Source organism: Somniosus microcephalus, chromosome 13 (assembly GCF_052327205.1).
Source record: "Somniosus microcephalus isolate GS21.2 chromosome 13, FLI_Smic_1.0, whole genome shotgun sequence".
Taxonomy (NCBI): Eukaryota; Metazoa; Chordata; class Chondrichthyes; order Squaliformes; family Somniosidae; genus Somniosus; species Somniosus microcephalus.
In genome coordinates, this window is record NC_140999.1 from 57549827 (window position 1) to 57573808 (window position 23982).

The window sequence follows — 23982 nt, forward strand, 5'->3', positions numbered from 1 at the left end:
TACTCAGCTTGCTGGGCAGTCGACGACTACTGGAAGATTCTGGAAGCTGACGTCATGACGTCATCGCGTTCTTCGTGTCACTGGCGGTCACATGATCGGCGTCATGACGTCATCACGTGGAGTGCAGGAAAACACAATACAGTAGTTAACAGGCAGTTTAAAGGTGCAGTCCGCGGCTGCACTACACTGTAGTTAAAGGGATTATTACTAATTGTTCTGAGACCCTTGGTGGCTCCGCCACAGGCGCCCCCCCAGAATCCACTTTAACGGCCATTGTCAACCGAGCAGGAGGTTTAATGATCCTGGCTGAACGGCGACGAAACTCAGGCAGCGGAAACAGGGCGTTAGTAGACGAACTAGTGCTAGACTGCGGCAGAAGCGGCGTCTCGGGCGAGGCAGAAACGGTAGACCAAGGTGCAGGCGCGTCTGAGGCCGAATCGGGCTGTTCGACGGTGGGCTGGTGCACGGCTGGTCTGGCGGCCAACGGCGGTCGGCCGCGGCGAGGCGGTTGGGCAGCCACGACAGGCTCACTCCGATCTAGGTGGGCTGGTTTGAGCCGGTCGATAGAGATGGTATCGGACTTTCCACCGACTTCGACTGTGAAAAACTTTTCCCCTGATGCGATGACACGAAAAGGTCCGGTATACGGTGGCTTGAGCGGGTCTCTGTGACCGTCCTGTCTAATAAAGACATAGTCCGAACTCATGAGCTCTGTCGGAACGTGAGGCCTCTGCAGGTCATGCTGCGAGGTTGGGATGGGCAGGAGATTCCTAGCCGCCTCCGGATGTAGTAGGAGCTGTTGAGCTGCAGACCATGGTTCGGTGTGTGGAGGGAGAAAGTCACCTGGCACTCAGTGTCTGGCCATAAACCAGCTCAGCTGATGAAGACTGAAGATCCTCCTTTGGGGCTGTCCGGAGGCCCAGCATCACCCATGGGAGCCTGTCCACCCAGTTGGGTCCCCTCAAGCTGGCACGGAGGGACGCTTTGAGAGACCGATGGAACCTTTCGCACAGAGCATTCGCCTGCGGATGGTACGCGGTGGTACGGTGCAGCTTGGTACCCAGGCCTTGTGCCACTGCGTTCCACAGCTCTGATGTGAATTGCGGACCGCGGTCCGAGGAGATGTCCGATGGCACCCCGAACCGAGCCACCCACGACGAAAGAAACGCCCTGGCGACGTCTGCTGCGGTGGTAGCAGCCAAGGGAATCGCTTCTGGCCACCTGGTGGTCCGGTCTACCACCGTCAGGAGGTGTGTAAATCCACGTGACCCGGGAAGGGGACCTACTAAATCCATGTGAATGTGGTCAAGACGGCGCTCAGGCACCGGGAAGTTGGCCACCGGAGCCTTGACGTGACGGTGGACTTTGGATTTTTGACATTCGACGCAATTGTTTGTCCAGTCCCGGCCGTCCAGATGCATGCCTTTTCACACAAATTTGCGGGACATTAGCCGTTGAGAAACCCGCATCCCCGGGTGAGATAACCCGTGGATTGCCTGGAATACTTTCTTGCGCCATTCGACCGGAACAATGGGCCGGGGCACTCCCATGGATGTGTCGCACAAGAGCGTGGTTCCCGCCGCTTGAAACGGCACGTCTGCAACCTGCCAACTGGAAGGCGTGGTCCTAAACACTTGTACCTCTGGGTCTGCCAGTTGATCCTCTGCCAGTCTGACGAAATCGATGCCCAGGTGTACTGCTTGGACTGGAACCCGGGAAAGGCAATCCGCCACGAGATTATCCTTGCCTGACATGTGCTGCAAATCCGTTGTGAATTCGGATATAAACGTGAGGTGGCGCTGCTGCCGAGCTGACCAAGGTTCCGCCGTTTTGGCCATGGCGAAGGTGAGCGGCTTGTGGTCCACGAATGCAGTGAACGGACGGCCTTCTTGAAGGAAACGGAAATGCCGGATGGCCAAAAACAGGGCTAGTAACTCTGTCAAATGTGCTATACTTTCGCTCGTTCTTGCACAGTTGGCGGCTGAAAAAGGCTAACGGCTGCCAACTCCCGTCGACCCACTGCTCTTGAACTGCTCCGATGGCGTAGTCGGAGGCATCCGTAGTGAGGGCAACAGTCGCGCCCGGGAGTGGGTGTGCTAGCATAGTTGCATCCGCCAATGCCGCCTTGGTATCGCGGAATGCCTGGTCCATTTGCGGTGTCCAAGTGAGAACATCCTTGCCCGACTTTCCTTTTAGTGCTTCGTACAGAGGTTGCATTAACCGGGCCGCCTTGGGGACGAAACGATGATAAAAATTTACCATCCCCAAGAACTCTTGCAGGGGTTTGACTGTGTGAGGCCGCGGGAATGTGGTAACTGCCTCTACCTTGGTGGCTAGCGGGACGGTGCCTTCTGGGGTAATCCTGTGTCCCAGGAAATCAATACTGGATACTCCAAACGTGCATTTGGCCGGATTGACAATAAGGCCATGTTGGCTGAGCCGGGCGAAAAGTGTACGTAAATGGGCCATGTGGGCTGTCGTATCCTTGCTGGCTATTAGGATGTCGTCCAAATATACAAAAATGAAGGGCAGAACTCGTAAGACAGAGTCCATCAACTGCTGGAATGCTTGAGCTGCGTTTTTCAGACCGAATGGCATGCGGAGGAACTCAAAAAGGCCGAACGGAGTGATGACTGCCATTTTGGGGACGTCTGGAGGGTGCACCGGAACTTGGTGATATCCACGAACGAGGTCCACTTTAGAAAATATAGAGTTGCCAGCCAGATGTGCCGAAAAATCTTGGATGTGAGGAATAGGATACCTGTCCGGTGTCGTGGCGTCGTTTAAGCGTCTGAAATCGCCGCAAGGTCGCCATCCGCCGCCTGGTTTGGGTACTATATGCAGTGGGGAGCACCAAGGGCTGTCCGAACGCCGGACGATCCCGAGGCCCTCCATGGTCTGGAACTCAGCCTTTGCGGCTGCCAGCTTGCCGGCTTCCAATCGCCGCGCCCGAGCGTAAACGGGTGCTCCGGTCATGGAGATATGGTGCTCCACCCCGTACCATGTGACTGCAGCCGAAAAAGTAGGCCTGGTGAGCTCCGGGAATTCACTGAGCAGGCGCGTAAACCCATCCTGCGACGGAACCGCACAGGCCACCGACCAGGACACGGCGGTGCTGCGGTGGCAGGGCACCGCGTGGAAAGTGGACGCATTAATGTGTCGGCAGTGTTGGACGTCGACCAGCAGACCGTTGGCACAGAAAAAATCAGCTCCCAGGATGGCCTGTGAGACCTTAGCTGTAATAAAGTCGCAGACAAAACGCTGACCGGCGAAGGTTAAGTTTACCGTCCGTTTGCCGAACGTACGCATGGCAGCGCCGTTTATTGCCACAAGGGAAGGCCCATGGCCGCTGGATAGTAGGTCCAGTTTCGAAGCTGGCAGGATGCTGCACTGTGAACCAGTGTCACACAGGAATCGTCGGCCCGTAACGGAATCCGTAACGTAAATGAGTTTGCACGCTGAGCCCACCGCCATAGCTAACTTGCCGTGCTTTTCAGACCTTGTCGTCCGTCCGGGAGGACGCGGGCTTGTTGGAGTTTTATTTTTTTCTTGAGGGAAACTGCAAGGAGGCCGGCAGCATTGAGCTTTGGCGCCAAAACAGGCGTGGTACGTGCACCATCCCGCTGGGGGAGGGCTGGGCTTCGCTCGCGTGGGGGAAAAACGCCTCGTGGCTGCACAACATTGCTGAGTAACAGTAAATATCTTGTCTGCCTCTGCAGTGAGTTCAGCACCGTCTGTGATGGCAGTGTTGGCCAAGGCCGCCTGCACCGGGTCGGGTAGCTGGCAGAGGAAAAGCTCACGGAATAAAAAACATTGGGGTTCCGCACCCAACAGCGTGAGCATTTGACTCATCCGTTCTGACGGTTTTGAGTCCCCGAGGCCGGGCATGGAAATAAGCTTGCGTGCCCGCTCCGACTTAATAAGATCAAATACCTGTAGCAAACGGGCTTTAAGCGCTTCATACTTGCCCTCCTCCGGTGGACTGTCAAGGATGCTGACGACCCGCGAGGCCGTGGCACTGTCGAGAGCGGAAACCACATAATAATAACGGGTCGAATCCGCTGTGACCTCCCGGAGAGCGAACTGTGCTTCTGCCTGGAAAAACCATGCTGCTGGCTGCTGTTCCCAGAACTGCGGCAGTTTAAGGGCGACAGCGTTCGTGTTCATCCTCGACGAAAGTTGTCCGACGAGATCGGGGTCACCAATGTAGGAACGGAGGTTCCTATCTGAATAAGGTATTCGACTCGATGAATCAAATCAACAGGTTTTAATGAACAACGAAGTTAACAGGGAAACTACAGGAGAAACGGTACACAGATCTACTCAGCTTGCTGGGCAGTCGACGACTACTGGAAGATTCTGGAAGCTGACGTCATGACGTCATCGCGTTCTTCGTGTCACTGGCGGTCACATGATCGGCGTCATGACGTCATCACGTGGAGTGCAGGAAAACACAATACAGTAGTTAACAGGCAGTTTAAAGGTGCAGTCCGCGGCTGCACTACACTGTAGTTAAAGGGATTATTACTAATGATTCCTAGCCGCCTCCGGATGTAGTAGGAGCTGTTGAGCTGCAGACCATGGTTCGGTGTGTGGAGGGAGAAAGTCACCTGGCACTCAGTGTCTGGCCATAAACCAGCTCAGCTGATGAAGACTAAAGATCCTCCTTTGGGGCTGTCCGGAGGCCCAGCATCACCCATGGGAGCCTGTCCACCCAGTTGGGTCCCCTCAAGTTGGCACGGAGGGACGCTTTGAGAGACCGATGGAACCTTTCGCACAGAGCATTCGCCTGCGGATGGTACGCGGTGGTACGGTGCAGCTTGGTACCCAGGCCTTGTGCCACTGCGTTCCACAGCTCTGATGTGAATTGCGGACCGCGGTCCGAGGAGATGTCCGATGGCACCCCGAACCGAGCCACCCACGACGAAAGAAACGCCCTGGCGACGTCTGCTGCGGTGGTAGCAGCCAAGGGAATCGCTTCTGGCCACCTGGTGGTCCGGTCTACCACCGTCAGGAGGTGTGTAAATCCACGTGACCCGGGAAGGGGACCTACTAAATCCATGTGAATGTGGTCAAGACGGCGCTCAGGCACCGGGAAGTTGGCCACCGGAGCCTTGACGTGACGGTGGACTTTGGATTTTTGACATTCGACGCAATTGTTTGTCCAGTCCCGGCCGTCCAGATGCATGCCTTTTCACACAAATTTGCGGGACATTAGCCGTTGAGAAACCCGCATCCCCGGGTGAGATAACCCGTGGATTGCCTGGAATACTTTCTTGCGCCATTCGACCGGAACAATGGGCCGGGGCACTCCCATGGATGTGTCGCACAAGAGCGTGGTTCCCGCCGCTTGAAACGGCACGTCTGCAACCTGCCAACTGGAAGGCGTGGTCCTAAACACTTGTACCTCTGGGTCTGCCAGTTGATCCTCTGCCAGTCTGACGAAATCGATGCCCAGGTGTACTGCTTGGACTGGAACCCGGGAAAGGCAATCCGCCACGAGATTATCCTTGCCTGACATGTGCTGCAAATCCGTTGTGAATTCGGATATAAACGTGAGGTGGCGCTGCTGCCGAGCTGACCAAGGTTCCGCCGTTTTGGCCATGGCGAAGGTGAGCGGCTTGTGGTCCACGAATGCAGTGAACGGACGGCCTTCTTGAAGGAAACGGAAATGCCGGATGGCCAAAAACAGGGCTAGTAACTCTGTCAAATGTGCTATACTTTCGCTCGTTCTTGCACAGTTGGCGGCTGAAAAAGGCTAACGGCTGCCAACTCCCGTCGACCCACTGCTCTTGAACTGCTCCGATGGCGTAGTCGGAGGCATCCGTAGTGAGGGCAACAGTCGCGCCCGGGAGTGGGTGTGCTAGCATAGTTGCATCCGCCAATGCCGCCTTGGTATCGCGGAATGCCTGGTCCATTTGCGGTGTCCAAGTGAGAACATCCTTGCCCGACTTTCCTTTTAGTGCTTCGTACAGAGGTTGCATTAACCGGGCCGCCTTGGGGACGAAACGATGATAAAAATTTACCATCCCCAAGAACTCTTGCAGGGGTTTGACTGTGTGAGGCCGCGGGAATGTGGTAACTGCCTCTACCTTGGTGGCTAGCGGGACGGTGCCTTCTGGGGTAATCCTGTGTCCCAGGAAATCAATACTGGATACTCCAAACGTGCATTTGGCCGGATTGACAATAAGGCCATGTTGGCTGAGCCGGGCGAAAAGTGTACGTAAATGGGCCATGTGGGCTGTCGTATCCTTGCTGGCTATTAGGATGTCGTCCAAATATACAAAAATGAAGGGCAGAACTCGTAAGACAGAGTCCATCAACTGCTGGAATGCTTGAGCTGCGTTTTTCAGACCGAATGGCATGCGGAGGAACTCAAAAAGGCCGAACGGAGTGATGACTGCCATTTTGGGGACGTCTGGAGGGTGCACCGGAACTTGGTGATATCCACGAACGAGGTCCACTTTAGAAAATATAGAGTTGCCAGCCAGATGTGCCGAAAAATCTTGGATGTGAGGAATAGGATACCTGTCCGGTGTCGTGGCGTCGTTTAAGCGTCTGAAATCGCCGCAAGGTCGCCATCCGCCGCCTGGTTTGGGTACTATATGCAGTGGGGAGCACCAAGGGCTGTCCGAACGCCGGACGATCCCGAGGCCCTCCATGGTCTGGAACTCAGCCTTTGCGGCTGCCAGCTTGCCGGCTTCCAATCGCCGCGCCCGAGCGTAAACGGGTGCTCCGGTCATGGAGATATGGTGCTCCACCCCGTACCATGTGACTGCAGCCGAAAAAGTAGGCCTGGTGAGCTCCGGGAATTCACTGAGCAGGCGCGTAAACCCATCCTGCGACGGAACCGCACAGGCCACCGACCAGGACACGGCGGTGCTGCGGTGGCAGGGCACCGCGTGGAAAGTGGACGCATTAATGTGTCGGCAGTGTTGGACGTCGACCAGCAGACCGTTGGCACAGAAAAAATCAGCTCCCAGGATGGCCTGTGAGACCTTAGCTGTAATAAAGTCGCAGACAAAACGCTGACCGGCGAAGGTTAAGTTTACCGTCCGTTTGCCGAACGTACGCATGGCAGCGCCGTTTATTGCCACAAGGGAAGGCCCATGGCCGCCGGATAGTAGGTCCAGTTTCGAAGCTGGCAGGATGCTGCACTGTGAACCAGTGTCACACAGGAATCGTCGGCCCGTAACGTAAATGAGTTTGCCCGCTGAGCCCACCGCCATAGCTAACTTGCCGTGCTTTTCAGACCTTGTCGTCCGTCCGGGAGGACGCGGGCTTGTTGGAGTTTTATTTTTTTCTTGAGGGAAACTGCAAGGAGGCCGGCAGCATTGAGCTTTGGCGCCAAAACGGGCGTGGTACGTGCACCATCCCGCTGGGGGAGGGCTGGGCTTCGCTCGCGTGGGGGAAAAACGCCTCGTGGCTGCACAACATTGCTGAGTAACAGTAAATATCTTGTCTGCCTCTGCAGTGAGTTCAGCACCGTCTGTGATGGCAGTGTTGGCCAAGGCCGCCTGCACCGGGTCGGGTAGCTGGCAGAGGAAAAGCTCACGGAATAAAAAACATTGGGGTTCCGCACCCAACAGCGTGAGCATTTGACTCATCCGTTCTGACGGTTTTGAGTCCCCGAGGCCGGGCATGGAAATAAGCTTGCGTGCCCGCTCCGACTTAATAAGATCAAATACCTGTAGCAAACGGGCTTTAAGCGCTTCATACTTGCCCTCCTCCGGTGGACTGTCAAGGATGCTGACGACCCGCGAGGCCGTGGCACTGTCGAGAGCGGAAACCACATAATAATAACGGGTCGAATCCGCTGTGACCTCCCGGAGAGCGAACTGTGCTTCTGCCTGGAAAAACCATGCTGCTGGCTACTGTTCCCAGAACTGCGGCAGTTTAAGGGCGACGGCGTTCGTGTTCATCCTCGACGAAAGTTGTCCGACGAGATCGGGGTCACCAATGTAGGAACGGAGGTTCCTATCTGAATAAGGTACTCGACTCGATGAATCAAATCAACAGGTTTTAATGAACAACAAAGTTAACAGGGAAACTACAGGAGAAACGGTACACAGGTCTACTCAGCTTGCTGGGCACTCGACGACTACCGAAAGATTCTGGAAGCTGACGTCATGACATCATCGCGTTCTTCACGCCACTGGCGGTCACGTGATCGGCGTCATGACGTCATCACGTGGAGTGCAGGAAAACACAATACAGTAGTTAACAGGCAGTTTAAAGGTGCAGTCCGCGGCTGCACTACACTGTAGTTAAAGGGATTATTACTAATTGTTCTGAGACCCTTGGTGACTCCGCCACACCTGCAAAATTTGTTCCAACACTTCAAAACACAAAGTTCTGCCATCTGAAAGTCAGCCATGTTACAGGTCCGCTTTTATGCTGCATGTGCAGCTGTCAAGAATTCAGCTAGTTGCTGAACCCGGCACAATCAGCTGGCATGCTTAGCGAACGACGTGGAACACGCTGAAAATGTCATAAAATGGGAAGAGCCTGGTAAAATGGGGTTATGTAGGCAGTTAACAAGCTGTTAACTGCCTTAAGTGCCTCTCCCGCCACTTGGTGTCGGGTCTGATCGGGACTCCCAAAACCCAACACTTTGCAAAGTTGCGTGGAGACGGGATAGCGGTGGGCTCGCAACCCGCCGTCAATCAAAACGACTTTAACCTCTGATCCGCCTCCAAACCCGCCCTCTGAGTGCTGGCAACATCGCGGCCGATGTTACAACTGGCTTCAGCATCCTTGAGCTAGGGTGGGGGTCAAATTAGCGAGGATTCGTAATTCTGATCATTACTCAGTGAATCCTGTGTGTCAGGTGTTTGGTAAAGTTAAGAACAGCCTTGGCTATGGTGCCCTTGCAATACTGCGTAACTGAGGACTTCACGCTATAGGTTAACATATGGCATATAGACCAGGTACAGAAAGACGGCAGACGCCCATTTAAAAAAAAATTCTTGTGATGTGGGCATCGCTGGCAAGGCTGACATTTATTGCCCATCCCTTGTTGCCCTGAGTAGGTGGTGGTGATGGACCTTCTTCTTGAACCATATAGCCATTTGATACAACTGAGTGGTTTGCTAGGTCACTAGATAAGTGTGAGGTATTACATTTTGGTAAGAAAAATAAGGAGGTCACATATTACTTGGAAAATTAAGAATATAAATGAGGTAGAGAAGCAAAGGGATCTGCAAGTACAAATGCACAAATCACTGAAAGTTGCCACTGTAAGACCATAACAAGAGCAAACTAAGCACTAGAGTTTATTTCTAGAGGGATATCATTGAAAAATAGAGAAGTTATGTTTTATTTGTATCGAACCTTGGTTAGACCAACATGGAGTACTGTCTACAGTTCTGGTTGCCACAGTAGAAGAAGGATATAGAGGCACTAGAGAGGGTGCAAAAATATTTACAAGGATGATACCAGAACTGCGAGGTTATACCTATCATGAAAGGATGAACAGCCTAGGTCTCTTTTCTCTTGAAAAGAGAAGGCTGAAGGGTGACCTAATAGAGATTTTTAAAATTATGAAAGGTTTTCAATATTCAGGAAAGATAGGCAAAAAGGAAAAGGAGGTGGGGTAGCATTGTTAGTTAAAGAGGGGATTAACACAATTGAAAGGAAGGATATTAGCTCTGATGATGTGGAATCTGTATGGGTAGAACTGAGAAATACCAAGGGGCAGAAAACGTTAGTGGGAGTGGTATATAGACCTCCAAACAGTAATGCGGAGGTCGGGGATGGCATTAAATGGGAAATTAGAGAAGCGTGCAATAAGGGCACAGCAGTTATCATGGGTGACTTTAATCTACATATAGATTGGGCTAACCAAATTAGTAACAATTCTGTGGAGGAATTCCTGGAGTGTATATAGGATGGTTTCCTGGACCAATATGTTGAGGAACCAACTAGAGATCAGGCCATCTTAGACTGGGTATTATGTAATGAGAAAAGGATTAATTAACAATCTTGTTGTGCGAGGCCCCTTGGGTCAGAGCGATCATAATATGATAGAATTCTTCATGAAGATGGAGAGTGAAATAGTTGACTCAGAGACTAGGGTCCTGAATTTAAATAAAGGAGACTACGATGGTATGAGGTGCGAGTTGGGTAGGATTGATTGGGGATGTCACTCAAAGGGTTGACGGTGGACGGGCAATGGCAAACATTCAAAGATCGCATGGATGAATGACAGAATTTGTTCATCCCAGTTTGGCATAAAAATAAGACAAAAAAGGTGACTCAACCGTGGCTAACAAGGGAAATTAGGGATAGCATAAGATCCAAGGAGAGGGCATATATTTGGCCAGAAAAAGCAGTAAACCTGAGGATTGGGAGCTGTTTAGGATTCAACAAAGGGATTAATTAAGAAGGGGAAAATAGAGTATGAGAGTAAGCTTGCAGGGAACATTAAAACTGACTGTAAAAGCTTTTATAGATATGTGAAGAGAAAAAGATTGGTGAAGTAAAGTGTAGGTCCCTTGCAGTCAGAATCAGGGGAATTTATAATGGGGAACAAAGAAATGGCTGACCAATTAAATACATACTTTGGTTCTGTCTTCACAAAGGAGGACACAAATAACCCCCCAAAGATGTCGGGGAACATAGGGTCTAATGAAAGGGAGGAACTGATAGAAATCAGTATTTGTAGGGAAATGGTGTTAGGGAAATGGATGGGATTGAGGGCCGCTAAATCCCCAGGGCCTGATAATCTACATCCTAGGGTACTTAAGGAAGTGACCCTAGAAATAGTAGATGCATTGCTGGTCATCTTCCAAAATTCGATTGACTCTGGAACAGTACCCATGGATTGGCAGGTAGCTAATGTTACCCCACTGTTCAGAAAGGGTGGTTGAGAGAAAACGGGGAATTACAGACCGGTAAGCCTGACATCGGCAGTGGGGAAAATGCTAGAGTCCATTATAAAGGATGTAATAGCAGAGCACTTGGAGAAAAGTGACCGGATCGGACAAAGTCAACATGGATGTACAAAAGATCAATCGTGCTTGACTAATCTACTGGAATTTTTAGAGGATGTAACTGGTAAAATAGATAAGGGAGAACCAGTGGATGTGGTGTATTTGGATGTTCAAAAGGCTTTTGATAAGGTCCCGCATAAGAGATTAGCGTGTAAAATTAAGGCACATGGGATTGGGGGCAAGGTATTGACTTGGATAGAGAACTGGTTGGCAGACAGAAAGTAAAGAGTTGGAATAAACGGCTCTTTTTCCGAGTGGCAGGCAGTGACATAAGAACATAAGAACATAAGAAGTAGGAGCAGGAGTAGGCCATACGGCCCCTCGGGCCTGCTCTGCCATTCAATAGGATCATGGCTGATTCGAACCTGCCCTCTCCCCGTAACCCCTAATTCCCTTATCTGCTAAGAAACTGTCTATCTCCGTTTTAAATCTATTTAATGTTGCAGCTTCCACAGCTCTCTGGGGTAGCAAATTCCATAGATTAACTACCCTCTGAGTAAAGACGTTTCTTCTCATCTCAGTTTTGAAAGGGCAGCCCCTTATTCTAAGATTATGCCCCCTAGTTCTAGTCTGTCCCATCAGTGGAAGCATCCTCACCGCATCCACCCGATCAATCCCCCTCACAATCTTATATGTTTCGATAAGATCGCCTCTCATTCTTCTGAACTCCAATGAGTAGAGGCCCAACCTACTCAACCTTTCCTCGTACGTCAATCCCCTCATCTCCGAAATCAACTGAGTGAACCTTCTCTGAACCGCCTCGAGAGCAAGTATATCTTTTCTTAAATATGGAAACCAAAACTGCACGCAGTATTCCAGGTGTGGCCTCATCAATACCCTGTATAACTGCAGCAAGACTTCTCTGTTTTTATACTCCATCCCCCTTGCAATAAAAGCCAAGATTCCATTGGCCTTCCTGATCACCTGCTGCACTTGCATACTAACTTTGTGTTTCATGCACCAGGACCCCCAGATCCCTTTGTACTGTAGCACTTTGCAGTTTCTCTCCATTTAGATAATAACTTGCTCTTTGATTTTTTCTGCCAAAGTGCATAACCTCACACTTTCCAATATCATATTCCATCTGCCAAATCTCTGCCCACTCACTTTGCCTGTCTATGTCCCTTTGCAGGTTTTTTATGTCCTCACTCACTGCTTTCCCTCCCATCTTTGTATTGTCGGCAAACTTGGATATGTTGCGCTCGGTCCCTTCCTCCAAATCATTAATATAGATTGTAAAGAGTTGGGGTCCCAGCACCGACCCCTGCGGAACACCACTAGTTACTGATTGCCAACCCGAGAATGAACCATTTATCCCAACTCTTTGTTTTCTATTGGATAGCCAATCTTCCACCCATGCCAGTATATTACCCCCCAATCCCGTGATTTTTTATCTTGATCAGTAATCTTTTGTGTGGCACCTTGTCAAATGCCTTTTGGAAGTCCAAATACACTACATCCACTGGTTCCCCTTTATCCACCCTGTATGTTACGTCCTCAAAGAATTCGAGCAAATTTGTCAAACATGACTTCCCCTTCATAAAACCATGCTGACTCTGTCCTATTAAATTATGTTTATCCAAATGCTCTGTTTCCTTAATAATGGACTCCAACATTTTACCAACCACAGATGTTAGGCTAACTGGTCTATAGTTTCCAGCTTTTTGTCTACTTCCCTTCTTAAATAAGGGCGTTACATTAGCAGTTTTCCAATCTGCCGGGACCTTTCTTGAGTCCAGGGAGTTTGGAAAATAATCACCAATGCATCCACAATCCCTACCGCTACTTCTCTTAAGACCCTAGGATGTAAGCCATCAGGTCCGGGGGATTTATTCGCCTTAAGTCCCATTATTTTACCGAGTACCACCTCCTTAGTGATTTTAATCGTGTTTAGCTCCTCCCCCCCCCCCCATAGCCCCCTGTTTGTCCAGTGTTGGGATATTTTTAGTGTCCTCTACTGTAAAGACTGATACAAAATATTTGTTCAGCGTTTTTGCCATCTCCATGTTCCCCACCACTAATTTCCCGGTCTCATCCTCTAAGGGACCAACGTTCACTTTAGCCACCCTTTTTCTTTTTATATAACTGTAGAAACTTTTGTTATCCGTTTTTATATTTTTTGCCAGTTTACTTTCATAATCTATCTTCCCTTTCTTAATTAATCTTTTAGTTATTCTTTGCTGGCTTTTAAATGCTTCCCAATCTTCTATCCTCCCACTAGATTTGACTACTTTATATGCCCTTGTTTTCAGTTGGATACTTTCCTTTATTACTTTACTAAGCCACGGATGGCTATCTTTTCTTGTACTCCCCTTTTTCCCCAGTGGAATATTTTTTTCTTGAAAGTTGTGAAATATCTCCTTGAATGTAGACCACTGCTCTTGTACCGTCCTACACTTTAATCTATTTTCCCCGTCCACTTTAGTCAATTTTACTCTCATACCTTCATAGTCTCCTTTATTTAAGCTCAGTATGCTGGTTTGAGATCCAACTCTCTCACCCTCCAACTGAATTTGGAATTCAACCATGTTATGGTCACTCATTCCAAGGGGATCCTTTACTAGGACATTTTTTATTAATCCTGTCTCATTACACAGGACCAGATCTAAGATTGCCTGCCCCCGGTTGGTTCAGTTACATACTGCTCAAGGAACCCATCCCTAATGCAGTCTATGAACTCTTCCTCAAGGCTGCCATGCCCAATTTGATTTGTCCAGTCAATATGAAAGTTAAAATCCCCCATGATTATAGCTGTCCCCTTATTACAAGCCCCAACTATTTCCTGATTTATACTCCGACCAACAGAGTTGCAACTGTTAGGAGGCCTATAGACTACACACACTAGTGACTTTTTCCCCTTATTATTCCTTACCTCCACCCAAACTGTTTCACTATCCTGATTCTTTGACCCAATATCATTTCTGACTATTGCAGTGATTCCATCCTTGATTAACATAGCAACCCCACCTCCCTTTCCTTCCTGTCTGTCCTTCCTAATTGTCAAATACCCCTGTATGTTTAGTTCCCAGTCATGGTCACCTTGCAGCCATGTTTCTGTAATGGCCACCAGGTCATAACCATGTGTAGTTATTTGTACCGTCAACTCGTCTATTTTGTTACGAATGCTGCGTGCATTCAGATAAAGAACTTTTAAATATGTGTTGTGACAATTTATTCCTGCTTTTACCCCTTTTACTACTTTACCTTTATCTTTATACATTCTGTCCCTTCCTGACACGTTCCTGACTAGTGGGGTACTGCAGGGATCGGTCCTTGGACCCCAGCGATTCACAACATATATTAATGATCTGGACAAGGGAACTAGATGTAATATCTCCAAGTTTGCAGACGACACAAAGCTGGGTGGGCGTGTGTGCTGTGAGGAGGATGCCGAGAAACTCCAGGATGATTTGGACAGGTTGGATGATTGGGCAGAAGCATGGCAGATGCAATATAACGTGGATAAATGCGAGGTTATCCACCTTGGTGTCAAAAGCAGGAAGGCAGATTATTATCTGAATGACAATAGATTGGGAGAAGGGGAAGTGCAACGAGACCTGGGCATCCTTGTGCACCAGTCGCTGAAAGTAAGCATGTAGGTGCAGCAGGTGGTTAAGAAGGCAAATGGTATGTTGGCCTTTGTAGCAAGAGGGTTTGAGCACAGGAACAAGGATGTCTTGCTGCAGTTGTACAGTGCCTTGGTGAGACCACATCTTGAGTATTGTGTGCAGTTTTGGTCACCTTATCTGAGGAAGGATGTTCTTGCCATGGAAGGAGTGCAGCGAAGATTCACCAGGCTGATACCTGGGATGGCAGGAATGACGTATGAGGATAGATTGGGTTGATTGGGCTTGTACTCGCTGGAGTTTAGAAGAATGAGAGGGGATCTCATTGAAACTTATAACATTCTAACAGGACTAGACAGACTAGATGGTGGAAGGATGTTCCCGATGGTCGGGGAGTCCAGAACCAGGTGTCACAGTCTAAGGATAAGGGGTAAGCCATTTAGGACAGAGATGAGGAGGAATTTCTTCACCCAGAGAGTGGTGAACCTGTGGAATTCTCTACCAAAGAAGGCAGTAGAGGCCAATTCATTAAATATATTCAAGAAGGAGTTGGATATATTTCTTAAGGCTAAAGGGACCAAGGGATATGGAGAGAAGGCAGGAACAGGGTACTGAATTTGGATGATCAGCCATGATCTCATTGAATGGCGGAGCAGGCTCGAGGGGCCGAATGGCCTACTCCTGCTCCTATTTTCTATGTTTCTATGTTTCTATGTTTTGATAGAGTAGACAGAGAGAGAGTGTTTCCACTTGTGGGGAAGAGTAAAACTAGAGGCCATCAATATAAGATAGTCACTAAGAAATCAAATAGGGAATTCAGAAAAAACTTCTTTACCCAGAGGGTGGTGAGAATGTGGAACTCGCTACCACAGGGAATGGTTGAGGCAAATACTATAACTTTTAAGTGGAGGCTAGATAAGCAGATGAGGGAAAAGGGAATAGAGAGTTATGCTGATAGAGTTAGGTGAGGAAGGATGGGAGGAGGCTCGAGTGGAGTATAAACGCTGGCACGGACTGGTTAGGCTGACTAGCCTGTTTCTGTGCTGTATATTCCATGTAATTCTATGTAACTTCAGGGAGCAGTTAAGAGTCAATCACACTGGTGTGGGACTGGAGTCACATACAGGCCAGTCTGGGTAAGGACGTCAGGTTTCCTTCCCTGAAGGTCATTAGTGAACCAAATGGGTTTTTACAACAATCCAACAGCTTCATGGTCCCTTTTATTGTTGCTAAATTTTTATTTCCAGATTAAAAAAAAAATGGATTCAAATTCTCAAATTACCTGGTGGAATTTGAACTCCAATTCCCTGGATTGTTAGTCCAAATCCTTGGAATTACAAGTCCAGTAACTGAACCACTACACTACTGTGGAAGACCCCGCTAAGAAAGCCCTATTCAGCCTGCGCCTCACAAACAACCTGACGACTCCCAGTGATGCAGAGACACAGAGTGCCCACAGCGTCTGGTCTGCACTCAAGGCCTCCATAATCAGCACCTGTGAAGAGGCGCTCGGTCACTCGACCAGGAAACACCAAGACTGGTTCGACGAGAATGACCAGGAGATCCAGGAGCTAATAAGCCGCAAGCGCAAGACATTTCTGATCTGGAAACAGCAACACAACTCGAGAGCAAGAAAGCAGCTCTACAGAAGCCTGAAGGCCGAGGTCCAACAAAAAACTCGCGACCTAAAGAACAGATGGTGGGTGGAGAAAGCGTAGGAGATCCAGCAACTAGCCGACAACCACGACATGCGTGGATTCTTTAGCGCAGTCAAGACCATCTACGACCCAAGCACCCAAGGCCCTTCCCCACTGCGGGCCAAGAATGGAGAGGCACTCCTCAAGGACAGGGAAGCAGTCAGTGCCCACTGGAAGGAGCACTTCGAAGATCGCCTTAACCACGGCTCTGTCTTCGACACAAGTGTCCTCAACTCCATTCCACAGCATGCTACCCGCCACCATCTCAGCACAACACCAGCCCGGCATGAGGGTGAAAAGGCCATCCGACAACTGAAGAACAAGGCCCCAGGAGCAGATGGAATCCCCGCCGAGGCACTAAAGCATGGCGGAGAAGCACTACTGGTGCTAATTTATGAACTCATTTCTCTTATCTGGAAGGAGGAGAGCATGCCAGGGGATCTCAGAGATTCCGTAATTGTGACCATCTTCAAGAAAGGTGACAAGTCCGATTGCAGTAATTACAGAGGATTTTCCCTGCTATCTGCCACAGGAAAAGTCATCGCAAGAATCCTCCTCAATCGCCTTCTCCCAGTGGCCAAAGAGCTCCTCCCAGAGTCGCAATGCGGATTCCGCCCACTAAGGGGCACAATGGACATGATCTTCACCGCACGTCAATTACAAGAGAAATGCAGGGAACAGCACCAACCACTGTACATGGCCTTCTTTGATCTCACAAAGGCCTTTGACACTGTCAACCGTGAGGGATTATGGAGTGTCCTCTTCAAATTCGGCTGCCCTCAAAAGTTTGTCACTATCCTCCGCCTGCTTCATGACGACATGCAAGCCATGATCCTGACCAACGGTTCCACCACAGACCCAATTCACGTACAAATCGGGGTCCAGCAAGGCTGTGTCATCGCACCAACGCTCTTCTCGATCTTCCTTGCTGCAATGCTCCATCTCAGCCTCAGTAACCTCCCCGCTGGAGTGGAGCTAATTTAGAGAACAAACGGGAAACTGTTCAACCTCCGTCGCCTCCAGTCCAGATCCAAGGGCGTCCCATCCTCTGTCGTCGAATTACAGTATGCAGACGATGCTTGCATCTGCGCTCACTCGGAGGTCGAACTCCAAACCATTGTCAACACCTTCACCAAAGCGTACGAGAGCATGGACCTTACACTAAACAACTGTAAGACAAAGGTCCTCTACCAACCTACCCCTGCCACACAGTGCTGTTCCCCGATTATCAAAATCCACGACAAGGCCTTGGACAACGTGGACCACTTTCCATACCTTGGGAGCCTACTGTTAACAAGGGCAGACGTCGACGACGAAGTCCAACACCGCCTTCAGTGTGCCAGTGCAGTTTCGGTCGCCTGAGGAAGAGAGTGTTTGAAGACCAGGACCTCAAACCCGGCACTAAGCTCATGGTCTACAGGGCAGCAGTGATACCCGCCCTGCTGTATGCCTCAGAGACATGGACCATGTACAGCAGGCACCTCAAAGCACTGGAGAGGTACCACCAATGCTACCTCCGCAAGATCCTGCAAATCCATTGGCAGGATAGGCGTACCAACGTCAGTGTTCTTGCTCAGGCCAACATCCCCAGCATCGAAGCTCTGACCATGCTCAATCAGCTCTGATGGTCGGGTCACATTGTCCGCATGCCCGATACGAGACTCCCAAAACAAGCGCTTTACTCTGAGCTCCGGCATGGCAAGAGAGCCCCAGGTGGGCAGAGGAAACGCTTCAAGGACACCCTCAAAGCCTCCTTCCAAAAGTGTAACATTCCCACCGACACCTGGGAATCCCTGGCCCAAGACCGCACAAAGTGGAGGAGAAGCATCTGGGAAGGCGCTGAACACCTCGAGTCTCTTCGCCGGGAGCAAGCGAAAGCCAAGCACAGGCAGCGCATGTCAACCCAAGCACCCCAACCACCCCACCCCTTCAACCACAGTCTGCCCCACCTGTGACAGAGACTGTAGGTCCCGCATTGGACTAATCAGTCACCTGCGAACTCATTTTTAATGTGGAAACAAGTCATCCTCGGTTCCGAGGGACTGCCTAAGAAGAAGAAGAGACACAACTGTACTCTACTACCTGATTTAATGATACCTCATGGTGAATCAGTGCCTTTGGGGTGATGAGGGGTGAAAACTGGGAAAAGAAGTGTTGTGAATTATTTTCAGTGTCACTCTGAATGTGGAATGTCGTGTCCACAGCTGCCTACCCAGAACTCAGAGTATGTCCAAACAAGGTCAGCTCTAAGAAGAGGTTACAGGCACCCCATCCACCACCTTAAACATTCACTCCCTCCACCACCGGCGTACCGTGGCTGCAGTGTGTACCATCTACAAGATGCACTGCAGCAACTTGCCAAGGCTTCTTCGGCAGCACCTCCCAAACCCGCGACCTCTACCACCTAGAAGGACAAGGGCAGCAGGCGCATGGAAACACCACCACCTCCAAGTTATCCCTCCAAGTCACACACCACCCTGACGTGGAAATGTATTGCCGATCCTTCATTGTCGCTGGGTCAAAATCCTGGAACTCCCTCCCTAACAGCACTGTGGGCGTACCTTCACCACACGGACTGCGGCGGTTCAAGAAGGCGACTAACCACCACCTTCTCAAGGGCAACTAGGGTTGGGCAATAAAAGCTGGCTTTGCCAGCGACACACACATCTCATGAACGAATAATAAAAAAAATGTTTTACCTGTTGGGAGTAACTGGAGCAGAAGATGCTAAGTGAGTGATGCGCCTCAATAACTTCAAGGCTCAAAGTTAACTGGATAAAACTAGGCTTTTATTAGCAAAGAAAGATGCCTGTGTCTTCACCTAGCATTCTGCTGTTCTGCTGCAAGACAAGCCTGGGCTTGTCTTAAGTAGGGCCAGGTATGGGCGGAGCTGACACACCCAATGGGGAGAAAGGGGGCGGTGCACTATATACAATACAAGGTAAAACACAGGAGCAGGCAATACAATATATGTAGTTAAATACAGAGTCTGATGAATGACATATTTCATCACATTCACCCCTTCTACAGATTTAGTCTGTCCGGGGGTGTGATGGTCCTCTGTGACCGACGTAACGGTTGCGGTGCCGCGGGTGCCGGCTGGGTGTCCCAGGTGACCTCCTGGGTCTCTGCCGGGGGCGCCACTGGGGTTGTTGAAGGAGTAGGTGGTGGGGGCACCATTGGCTGGTGTTCTTCCGGGGGTGATGAAAGAATACCGCTGGTCGGTAAGTAGGGTGAAGCGTTTGCCGGCTAGGTAGTGCCGCCAGTGGCGCACTGCCTCCACGATGGCTTGGGCCTCCTTTTCCACGGAGGAGTGTCTGATCTCGGGCCCCTGGAGGATCCTCGAGAAGAAAGCTACGGGCCGCCCCGCCTGGTTGAGGGTGGCCGCCAAGGCAAAGTCAGACGCATCACTTTCCACTTGAAAGGGAGTGTTCTCGTCCACTGCCTGTAGCGTGGCCCGCTCAATATCCTGCTTAATGCTTTTGAAGGCAGCATGGGCCTCAGCAGAGAGCGGGAAAGAGGATGCTTTCAAGAGGGGGTGGGCTTTATCGGAGTAGTTAGGGACCCATTGGGCATAATACGAGAATAACCCCAGGCACCTTTTCAGGGCTTTGGGAGTGTTGGGCAGGGACAGCTCCCGTAGGGGGCGCAATCGGTCGGGGTCTGGTCCGATTTCCCCATTCTCCACCACGCTGCCTAGTATGCAGAGGCGCGTGGTGTTGAAAACGCACTTGTCCTCGTTGTAAGTGAGGTTGAGTTTTTGTGCGGTTTTCAGAAACCTCGCGAGGTTTGAGTCGTGGTCCTGTTGGTTGTGGCCGTAGATGGTGACGTTGTCGAGATAGGGGAAGGTTGCCTGCAAGTGGTGGTCATCGACCATGCGGTCCATCTCCCTCTGAAAGACCGAGACCCCATTCGTCACCCCAAAGGGGACTCTGAGGAACTGGTAGAGGCGTCCGTTTGCCTCGAAGGCGGTGTACGAACGGTCCTCTGGTCTGATAGGGAGCTGGTGGTACGCTGACTTGACGTCGATAGTGGAGAACACCCGGTATTGGGCAATTTGGTTCACCATCTCGGATATGCGGGGTAGCGGGTAGGCGTCTAGTTGGGTATAGATGTTGACTGTTTGACTATAGTCAATCACCATCCGCTTCTTCTTGCTACCCCTCACCACCACCACTTGGGCGCGCCACGGGCTGTTGCTGCGTTCAATAATGTGCTCCCTCAGGAGCCTGTCTACCTCGGTCGCGATAAACCGCCTGTCCTCCCAGCTGTACCTCCTGCTTTTGGTCGCTATTGGCCGGCAGTTAGGGGTAAGGTTCGCGAATAGCGAAGGCGGCTTTACCTTCAGGGTAGCCAGACCGCACACTGTGAGGGGCGGCTGGGTCCCACCGAAATTGAGCGTGATGCTTTGGTGGTGGCACTGAAAATCCAGGCCCAAGATCACGCTCACACATAAATCCTTCATAATTAACAGTTTAAAATTATTATATACAGTGCCTTTAACGGACAATCGTACCGCGCAGTGACCCGCAATAGTCGCTATCTGGGTTTTGTCGGCCATAGAGATCGTGCCCTGAGTAGGGACTATAGTTAGAGAGAGTCGTTGTACCAGACCAGGGTGAATGAAGCTCTCCGTGCTCCCGCTGTCAATTAAACATTTAACCTTGCACCCGTTTACCTCGATGTCCACCATCGATTTGGATAGTGGGTGCGGTCTGGACTGGTCCACTGTGATCGACGCCACTGTAGGGCCCTGATCGGGACAAGATGGTGGGCCACATGAGGCCGGGTAAGATGGCATCCACGATGTCTGCTCGCGAGATGGCGGACCCCACGAGGTCGGACAAGATGGCGTCCAAGATGGCCGCTCCCACGGCGCGCACGCGGCGGTGGCGGGTTTGCCTGCGGGGTTCCCTCTGCACACCTTCCCAAAGTGCCCCTTCTTACCGCACTTACAGCAGGTGGTGCCTTTCGCCGGGCACAGGTTCCTGGTGTGCTTCGGCTGCCCGCAGACGTAGCATTTGGGGCCCCGATGCGTCGCGGCGGTCGTAGGGCTTCTGGGGGGAGAGCAGGGCCCCGACGGTGTTGGGCTATCGGGCGGGGAAGATGTCTTCCAACATGGCGGCGCCCTTGGTGCGTACGAGGCGGCGTGGGCCGCGCGGCCTGAAGAGTAGGCGTCAGAGTTCTTCTGAGCCACAACAGCGATCGCGCTGTGTCCACAGTCTGTGTCAGGTCTAGGCCCGTTTTCTCTAGCAGTCTCTGCCGGATTTAATTAGAGCTAAGGCCTGCGATAAAGGCATCCCGAATAAGCTCGTCTGTGTATACCGTGGCTTTCACGTCTTTGCATTTGCAGTCTTTGCCAAGCACTTTTAGGGTGACTAGAAAGTCCTCTAGCGACTCTCCGGGTCGCTGTGTGCAGGTAGCAAGCAGATGCCTGGCGTACACCTTGTTGGTAGGCCGCTGATAGTGGACCTTTAGAATGTTGCAGGCATCCAGGTAGGTGGCGGCGTCTTGGATGAGTGGAAAAACCCGGTGGCTTACCCGATTCTGCAGGATCCCGAGTTTCACATCTCCGGTGGCTCTCGAGGCTGTGACGGCTTCGGAGTTGGCCATAAAAAATTCCAAGCACTGGAACCAGTGTCCAAACCGTGCCGATGCATCCGAAGCATGCGGGTCCAAATCCAAGCGTTCCGGTTTCAAAAGTTGATCCATCGTTGAAAGTTTGCTAATAAAATTGATGCGCCTCAATAACTTCAAGGCTCAAAGTTAACTGGATAAAACTAGGCTTTTATTAGCAAAGAAAGATGCCTGTGTCTTCACCTAGCATTCTGCTGTTCTGCTGCAAGACAAGCCTGGGCTTGTCTTAAGTAGGGCCAGGTATGGGCGGAGCCGACACACCCAATGGGGAGAAAGGGGGCGGTGCACTATATACAATACAAGGTAAAACACAGGAGCAGGCAATACAATATATGTAGTTAAATACAGAGTCTGATGAATGACATATTTCATCACAGTGAGGATGTAACAGAGTGTTTAAATTACAAAGGGTTTGATGGGGTGAATAGAGAAAGACTATTTTCTCCAGTTGGGGAATCATCAATTATTAGATTGTCACTGAGAGTGTGGAGAGAGGTTAGGAGAAATGTTGGAGCACTGAGTGCTTTGCCACTGGAATTAGTTGAGGGAAACACCATTGCATTTTGTAATGGAAAAGCGGATAAATATTTGAAGCAGTGGGAGAGACAGGACCGTGAAGAGCGAGCAAGGCAGTGGGATTAGTTTTGAATTGCACTAGCAAAGAACTGGTGCAGATATGGATGAAATTCCCTTTTTTATGCTGTAAACGTCTATGGTTCTGTTGCAACTATCAGGCAACTACACTTGTGACAGGAGCATTTGCTAACATTGATATGTAATAAGTTCCGCCCCCCCCCCCCACCACCACTCCCAATCTACTGGTGAGCTGATATAGTGCATAAGGGTAGGATAATTGATCTGATCTACTTTGATTATCAGGAAGATTCCACATCAGTGGCTAATAGGAGTTGTAATGAGGTACTGGAAAAGAGCAAAATATGATGTGACTAGTGGTGTCCCACAGGGATCTGTGTTGGGGTCTCAACTATTCACAGTATTTGTTAACAACTTAGATGATGGGATAGAGAGCCACATATCCAAATTTGCTGATGACACAAAGATAAGCGGCATTGTAGATAGTGTAGATGAAAGCATAAAATTACAAAGGGATATTGAGAGATTAAATGAATGGGCAACACTGTGGCAAATGAATTTCAGTGTAGGCAAATGTGAGGTCATCCACTTTGGACCTAAAAAAGATAGAGCAGGGTACTTTCTAAATGGTGAAAAGCTAAAAAGAGTGGGGGTCAAAACAGACTTGGGGGTCCAGGTACATAGATCATTAAAATGTCATGACCAGGTTCAGAAAATAATCAAAAAGACTAGTGGAATGCTAGCCTTTATATCTAGAGGACTAGCATACAAGCGGGTAGAAGTTATGCTGCAGCTATACAAAACTCTGGTTAGACTACACCTAGAGTACTGTGAGCAGTTCTGGGCACCACACCTTAGGAAGGATATATTGGCCTTGGAGGGAGTGCAGTGTAGGTTTACTAGAATGATACCTGGACACCAAGGGTTAAATTACGAGGAGAGATTACACAAATTAGGGTTGCATTCCCTAGAATTTAGAAGTTTAAGGGGTGATCTGATTGAAGTTTTCAAGATATTAAAGGGAACAGATAGGGTAGATAGAGAGAAACTAATTTTGCTGGTTGGGGAATCTAGGACTAGGGGGCATAGTCTAAAAATTAGAGCCAGACCTTTCAGGAGTGAAATTAGGAAACACTTCTACAAACAAAGGGTGGTAGAAGTTTGGAACTCTCTTCCGCAAACTGCAATTGATGCTAGATCAATTGTTAATTTTTAAATCTGAGATTGATAGATTTTTGTTAACCAAAGGTATTAAAGGATATGGGGCAAAGGCGGTATATGGAGTTAGATCGCAGATCAGCCATGATCTCACTGAATGGCGGAACAAGCTCGAGATGCTAAATGGCCTACTCCTGTTCCTATGTTCCTAAGGTATTGGCTTAAAAGCAGGAGACAGAGGGTAACCATAGTGAGAACTTTTAAAACAGGAAAGAGATTTGGAAAGAAAATAAATATCCGTATTTTTGTCAGATGTAATAACTTCCTTATAATACC

The 23982-nt window shown here is 49.9% G+C and overlaps 1 protein-coding gene across 5 annotated transcripts in view; it reads right to left on the reverse strand.

Moving 5' to 3' along the window:
- Positions 1 to 23982, reverse strand: part of LOC147108343 (procathepsin L-like) — an 87981-nt gene that overhangs the window by 26296 nt on the left and 37703 nt on the right. The window lies entirely within an intron of this gene.